Source organism: Bombina bombina, chromosome 2 (assembly GCF_027579735.1).
Source record: "Bombina bombina isolate aBomBom1 chromosome 2, aBomBom1.pri, whole genome shotgun sequence".
Classification (NCBI taxonomy): Eukaryota; Metazoa; Chordata; class Amphibia; order Anura; family Bombinatoridae; genus Bombina; species Bombina bombina.
In genome coordinates, this window is record NC_069500.1 from 209,902,685 (window position 1) to 209,911,430 (window position 8,746).

Here is an 8,746-nt window from a genome sequence, read left to right on the forward strand (position 1 = left end):
TTGCAGTTTTACCCTTGCAACCGGGTAGCGATATCCAGATCATATATAGACGTGCCTATTTATCAGGCAAGAGTTATAATAGCATACGACCTGTTTCCTGCACAATCCTAGGACTAGTAGATGGTAAAAAGTCCTTTGTGGATCCCCAAAACCATCTTACAGGAGATCCTTCGTGAGCGTTAGTTTGCAAAGCTTCTATGTTCAGTGGCGTTCACACAGACCACATGTTCCGTGTCGGCTTGTCCAATGCCGACGCGCGTTTCACCCGCTGGGTGTGTCGGGCTTCGTCAGGGCGTAATGACGTAGGGAGCATCTCCTCTCCCTTTTAAGCTTAAGAGAATACACGCCCCTATTGAAAAGCTATAGAGCTCCATAGTGCTAAACAAGATCATTAAAAACATGAGGACTCACTATATAATATTCAGATTCTGATATTGGTAATATTGAAAACATAGCAAGCCTGGCTTTTAACCTAAGTGAAAAATTATATAAAACAAAATATGTACAAAATAAGTCATGATTTGGTCATGCATATTATATGGAAAATACAGGAAAATTACCAAATAAAATTTACGCCAATAAGGGCCCTAAATTCAAAATACTCAATTGAAAAAATGTATTATATTGCAGCAGTGTAATACTAATATGAAATTAGTACTCAATTGAGTAATTTATTATATCACTGTATGGTAAACGGATGTCTGAAAACGAGAATGGGGTTAAGATGACATCCATGCCTTATAAAAAGCAGGCCATGTCTATCCTATCATTCAACCCATTGGGTATCTGGGTTTGTAGGATCGTGATCCACCTACATTCCTTCTGGAGGAGGACTTTGTCGTTATCACCCCCTCTGTTATTGGTAATACCTCTGTCAATACCAATGAATGAGAGGGAGTCAGGATTGCAGGCATGAATTTCTTCAAAGTGTTTTGCCACATTACTCTTGGGATTTTTATATTTAATGTCATCCCTATGTTCAGTTATCCTGTCCTTTATGGCTCTCCTGGTTTTACCCACGTAAAAACGTGGGCAACTGCAGGAGAGGAGGTAAATAACCCCTTCAGTACTGCATGTAATGTGGTGTTTTAATTTGTATATTTTGCCTGTGTGGGTTGAAAACACTTTAGTTTTTACCATGTATTTGCACGCCACACATCTTCCACAGGGATGATTTCCAGTGGACCTATGTGTGGTAAGCCAATCTGTTTGTTTTTTGAGTGATGTATATTGACTTCTCACGAATTTGTCTCTCAGATTGGGTGCTCTTCTGGCAGTGATTGTGGGGTGATCTCCTACTTCTCTAGATACCCCTTCATCACTCGTTAGAACGTGCCAGTTTTTCTCCAGTATCTTTCTCAGGGTTTTCCAGTGACAATTGTAGTCCGCTATTAGTCTGATTGGACCCTGTTTTTCTTTTTGCTTGGGTACAAGAAGTTGCTCTCGGTTAGAATTAGCTGCTTCATTTAGAGCTATATTGACAACTCTTTTAGAGTACCCCCTATTTAAAAAACGTTGGTGCATCTCTTTGGCATGCTCATAGTATTTTGTTTTAGTGGAGCAGTTACGACGTAGTCTAAGGAACTGCCCCTTAGGTATCCCCTTCTTCAGATGGTCAGGATGATGGCTTGTCGCAAGAAGCAAACTATTAGTTGCAGTGGTTTTGCGAAAGTTCTCAGTAACAATAGAGCCCTGATTTAGGATAATCTTGATATCCAGAAAGGATATTTCCTCCTTACTGCTTTGCAGTGTGAGATAGATATTTTTGTTATTTTTATTCAGAGTTTCTACAAAAGCAGAAAGACTGGTTTCTGAGCCCTCCCATATGAGGAAAATGTCATCCACATATCGAAGCCATATGTGGATGTTTTCCTCAAAGAGAGGGCTTTGGTATACATCTTCCATCTCCCAGGCTCCCAAATGGAGGCAAGCATATGTGGGGGCACATGTTGCCCCCATAGCTGTCCCCTGCTGTTGAACATACACTTTGTTGTCAAAAAGAAACACATTATTTGTCAAAATGAACTCCAACAGTTCCATGACAAAATCAGTGTGCTGTTGTGTTTGTGTGCCTCTCATTGCAAGAAAGTGATGGCATGCCTTCAAACCAACATTGTGTGGGATGGACGAATATAGTCCTTCCACATCTAGACAGGCCATGATAGCCCCTGGAGGGACTGACAGGTTATCAATTTTTCTCAAGAAGTCTGCCGTGTCCAGGATGTAAGATGGTAGTGTACTCAAAAATGGCCTAAGAAAGTAATCTACGTAATTGCCTAAATTTTCAGTTAGGCTGCCAATGCCGGCAATTATTGGACGGCCAGGCGGATGGTTAGCATTCTTATGTATTTTAGGAATACAATAGAAGACAGGTGTTATTGGATGCTCAGGGTAAAGATATTTCTGTTCATGAGTAGTGATCAAGCCATCATTCTTTGCTCTTTTCAATATATTAAAAAGTTTAAATTGTAGGGAAGATGTTGGATTAAATGTCAATGCTTTGTAATGCTTCTTATTCAGAAGTTGACGTTTTGCCTCTAGGACATACATATTTTCATCCCACAGGACTAGGTTTCCACCTTTGTCCGCGGGCTTGATTAGAAACCCTTTTGCCGTGATGAGATCGGTGAGTGCTTTTCGTTCAGGTTTTGTTAGGTTATCATCAACAATTCCTGTAAAAGACAATCGATTCACCTCTTTCTCAACTTGTCTTACAAAAATATTGACAGCTGGCACCATTGATAGTTGCGGCATATATTTTGATTTTGCTTTAAAGTTAGAGGTGGTTTTGTTGTAATGAGGAAGATCCTTAATCTGGGTAGAAGCATATTGGCTTCCTTCATTTTCTTCTAATAGGCTTTGTAAGTTTTCTAAAGTGGACTTATCCTCCAAGGTAATGGCGACATCGTCCACTAGGTGTTTGCTTTTGCCCTTCATTAATTGTGACAACACAATTTTTCGGGCAAACAGGTGGAGGTCTTTTATAAAATTGAACTTATCAAGGTTATTCGAGGGGCAGAAAGAAAGACCTTTTTTAAGTACCTCTATATGAGCGAGGTTTAACTTAAAAGAAGATAAATTTATTATCTGGAGGCCTTCTTCTGCTGATTTTAGTATCCCCTGCGTCCCCGGAATCGCTGGGGTCTGCCCCTCACAAAATTCCCCCGATTTTGTTGTTGCCTCCGTTGTCTGGAGGGATATCTCCTCTCTCGTGAGTCTGAATTTTTCCCTCCTCCACCTTCTCTTCCTACCTCCTCTCCTCCTTCCCCTAAAAAATCATGTGATTTTTCTGTAGCTGATCTATGATGGTCTGATTCTACATCAGACACATCTGTGCCAGAGTCATAAGTCCCCCTTACTGCAAGATAGTTGTAAACTTTGTTGTTCTTGTAATCATCATTGTCTCTGGACAGTTTCCTGCCTTTCCTTAGTTTAATGTCATTTTGTAACCTAGCAATCTGATCTTTAATTTCTTCATTAAGTTTTGCAAAGTTGTGATTGTTAGAAAAGGTGTTCACTATTTTTAGGCATTCCTCTGCCTGTGTAATTGTCTTGTCCAATCTTTCTTTATTACGTTTAACCATTTTACCCATCAAAATGATGGAGCACTCTGTAAGGCTGGAGTTCCAGTCCTCCATGAATGCTTCTCCTCCTTCATCTTCCCTTAGGTTGGTCCCGGGGTCTAGTCTCAATCGTAAACCCCTAGGTATGATGTTATTTTTGATGTAATTCTCTAGGCTGGAAGTTTCAGCCCTGAGTTTGACCTGTTTCACTAAGAGTTTCTTATAGTTCTTAAATGCCCCATATATATTGACTGGTGCATTATTCTCTACCTGACTCTCTTCCAGACCTGACATAGACAGTGATGCTGTTAGCTCAGCCTCCCAGTTCTCACCGATCTCATCACGGCAAAAGGGTTTCTAATCAAGCCCGCGGACAAAGGTGGAAACCTAGTCCTGTGGGATGAAAATATGTATGTCCTAGAGGCAAAACGTCAACTTCTGAATAAGAAGCATTACAAAGCATTGACATTTAATCCAACATCTTCCCTACAATTTAAACTTTTTAATATATTGAAAAGAGCAAAGAATGATGGCTTGATCACTACTCATGAACAGAAATATCTTTACCCTGAGCATCCAATAACACCTGTCTTCTATTGTATTCCTAAAATACATAAGAATGCTAACCATCCGCCTGGCCGTCCAATAATTGCCGGCATTGGCAGCCTAACTGAAAATTTAGGCAATTACGTAGATTACTTTCTTAGGCCATTTTTGAGTACACTACCATCTTACATCCTGGACACGGCAGACTTCTTGAGAAAAATTGATAACCTGTCAGTCCCTCCAGGGGCTATCATGGCCTGTCTAGATGTGGAAGGACTATATTCGTCCATCCCACACAATGTTGGTTTGAAGGCATGCCATCACTTTCTTGCAATGAGAGGCACACAAACACAACAGCACACTGATTTTGTCATGGAACTGTTGGAGTTCATTTTGACAAATAATGTGTTTCTTTTTGACAACAAAGTGTATGTTCAACAGCAGGGGACAGCTATGGGGGCAACATGTGCCCCCACATATGCTTGCCTCCATTTGGGAGCCTGGGAGATGGAAGATGTATACCAAAGCTCTCTCTTTGAGGAAAACATCCACATATGGCTTCGATATGTGGATGACATTTTCCTCATATGGGAGGGCTCAGAAACCAGTCTTTCTGCTTTTGTAGAAACTCTGAATAAAAATAACAAAAATATCTATCTCACACTGCAAAGCAGTAAGGAGGAAATATCCTTTCTGGATATCAAGATTATCCTCAATCAGGGCTCTATTGTTACTGAGAACTTTCGCAAAACCACTGCAACTAATAGTTTGCTTCTTGCGACAAGCCATCATCCTGACCATCTGAAGAAGGGGATACCTAAGGGGCAGTTCCTTAGACTACGTCGTAACTGCTCCACTAAAACAAAATACTATGAGCATGCCAAAGAGATGCACCAACGTTTTTTAAATAGGGGGTACTCTAAAAGAGTTGTCAATATAGCTCTAAATGAAGCAGCTAATTCTAACCGAGAGCAACTTCTTGTACCCAAGCAAAAAGCAAAACAGGGTCCAATCAGACTAATAGCGGACTACAATTGTCACTGGAAAACCCTGAGAAAGATACTGGAGAAAAACTGGCACGTTCTAACGAGTGATGAAGGGGTATCTAGAGAAGTAGGAGATCACCCCACAATCACTGCCAGAAGAGCACCCAATCTGAGAGACAAATTCGTGAGAAGTCAATATACATCACTCAAAAAACAAACAGATTGGCTTACCACACATAGGTCCACTGGAAATCATCCCTGTGGAAGATGTGTGGCGTGCAAATACATGGTAAAAACTAAAGTGTTTTCAACCCACACAGGCAAAATATACAAATTAAAACACCACATTACATGCAGTACTGAAGGGGTTATTTACCTCCTCTCCTGCAGTTGCCCACGTCTTTACGTGGGTAAAACCAGGAGAGCCATAAAGGACAGGATAACTGAACATAGGGATGACATTAAATATAAAAATCCCAAGAGTAATGTGGCAAAACACTTTGAAGAAATTCATGCCTGCAATCCTGACTCCCTCTCATTCATTGGTATTGACAGAGGTATTACCAATAACAGAGGGGGTGATAACGACAAAGTCCTCCTCCAGAAGGAATGTAGGTGGATCACGATCCTACAAACCCAGATACCCAATGGGTTGAATGATAGGATAGACATGGCCTGCTTTTTATAAGGCATGGATGTCATCTTAACCCCATTCTCGTTTTCAGACATCCGTTTACCATACAGTGATATAATAAATTACTCAATTGAGTACTAATTTCATATTAGTATTACACTGCTGCAATATAATACATTTTTTCAATTGAGTATTTTGAATTTAGGGCCCTTATTGGCGTAAATTTTATTTGGTAATTTTCCTGTATTTTCCATATAATATGCATGACCAAATCATGACTTATTTTGTACATATTTTGTTTTATATAATTTTTCACTTAGGTTAAAAGCCAGGCTTGCTATGTTTTCAATATTACCAATATCAGAATCTGAATATTATATAGTGAGTCCTCATGTTTTTAATGATCTTGTTTAGCACTATGGAGCTCTATAGCTTTTCAATAGGGGCGTGTATTCTCTTAAGCTTAAAAGGGAGAGGAGATGCTCCCTACGTCATTACGCCCTGACGAAGCCCGACACACCCAGCGGGTGAAACGCGCGTCGGCATTGGACAAGCCGACACGGAACATGTGGTCTGTGTGAACGCCACTGAACATAGAAGCTTTGCAAACTAACGCTCACGAAGGATCTCCTGTAAGATGGTTTTGGGGATCCACAAAGGACTTTTTACCATCTACTAGTCCTAGGATTGTGCAGGAAACAGGTCGTATGCTATTATAACTCTTGCCTGATAAATAGGCACGTCTATATATGATCTGGATATCGCTACCCGGTTGCAAGGGTAAAACTGCAAGTCTCTAAATAATACCATCACTATGCAAAACTACTATGCAGTCTTCTACTTTGCACTTATGCTTACCATCTCTATCATGAACTTTTCATCCTCATGTATTTAAGACTGCTTGCACGGGACTGCCTAGCAACTAACAGAAATATATGCTACTATCTGTCCGTTACTCATTCCTGCTGAGCTATTTTCTATGCTTACGCTTATACTGTTTGCTACTTGCTTACTAACAGACGTATGTACATATTTTGAGATACATTATTAATAACTACTTAGATCCCATCAATATACCTGCACGGCATTAAGCCTTATATAATAAGGTGCCGTACGCAGCAGGGTGTAGTAGTTTAATAAGTGTGTCTCACTAATATATTTCCTCATATACATGTATGTACACTACAATAATATGCCTTATATGTACTGCCCATAGTTACACTATATTTCTTTGGGCGCAATGTCAGTATCTACTTAGATCCCATTCTTATACCTGCCCGGCAATTAACCTTATACTTGAAGGTGCCGTTCGCAGCAGGGTGTAGTAGTCTGACAAAGGCTTCCTATGAAATACATTTACTCTACTGTTCATACAATGAGATATCTCTGTCTGACATGATAACAAACAGCAGATTAAGCTATCTGCTGCAATATTGGTATACCTTTTGAAACTCTTTGTCAGTATATGTACTAGGTTCAAGCATTCACACTAACCCCTGACCGGTCAGGTTTGTATTATAATTTTGTGTTTATTTTTTCCTTTGTATGTACATTTTTTGGTCCATAGTATTTAGACATATTGTATCTGTATTTTTGAAACAATATGTCTCGCAAAATAAATAAATGCTAGAGATTGTCCTCTCTTGTGGCCACGTAAGTTTATTTTTTGGATACTCCTCATTTCACTTTGATGAGCTAAATAAAATACTTTTTGAAAAGAGTGCTGAATTCCCTGTCTTTCATCCTGATATACCTGGTTCAGGATTTCTTCTCTGTCTAAAACCCATATAATTTATTCTAAGGGTCTGCACCACATTACTGTTATATTTAAGGCCATACCGGTATTTGATCATGAACTGGTGGGTCACTTTATATTAGCTCCCAGCAGTTGCGTCCCCTCCGTCATTTCCCCTATATATATATATATATATATATATATATATATATATGTATATATATATATTTTGTGACTGAAACGTTTTTTGCCCTATTCTTTGGGTGGTAGAAACGTATAAGTCACTATATGTAAAGTCCTAATGGGTCTTTAAAACTGCGTGTAACAGGCCAATAACCATAACAGATACATTGTGTGCAAGGCTCTGATTTCTTTCATATAGGTGGTGAGAGTCCACGATCCATTACTTTTGGGAATTACTCTTCTCTACCACTAGGAGGAGGCAAAGTTTTCCTAACCCCAAGAGCTCTATAAAACCCCTCCCACCTCACACGCCTTAGGGGTAGATTTAATAAACAGCAGATGCTGTAATCTACTCCGTAGTTTCCAGTTCGCTGGAAACAAGAGTTAAGAAGCAGTGGTCGTACGATTAGTGTCTATTGGTAAGTATCTTTTTTATTAACATTTAGACATTTAGCTATCTTTTGGGCACTTGGCACCCAAAAACCCTTTTTTAGTGTCAGTTTTTTGTCACGCACTAAGGAGCGTTATTTGTCCTTGGATTTAATGTTATTTTCTCCTGCTTTGTTTTGCAGTTCGGCTTTGCGCACATTGTACGAGTGACTCCATTTTTCAAAGCTACCTAGGAGGGGGTGAGTGGTTTCCATTCTTCAAGAGGTTTTTAAGTGGGTTTTCTCTCTCTTCTCCCTCTGTATTTTTGCTGTATTTTTGTTGCTCTCTGTTTTGTTAGCACCTACCCCCACTCCAGCTTGCCAGCTAACCAGCCCGCCCACCTTCCTGCTGTATTTAATGGTGCTCGCTGCGCCAAAGGCAAGTCTGTCAAACTCCCGTCCGTGTCCTGACCACACCCAACGCCACGAACCTTGACTCCAGAAACTGCCACAATTATGATGTCAGCACCCTCCACACGCTCAACACCGGTAGATCGTCGGCCTGCCACCACGCATCCCCAACCAACACCTTCAGAGCCTTCACCTGCCGCAACTGCTCCTTCCCCTCCCTCCAGACCACAACCTAACCAACTAACCCACCCAAAAACAGCCGCATCTACCTCAACTGCATCCTCCTCAACACCCGCTCCATCCACAAGCACGCCCTCAAA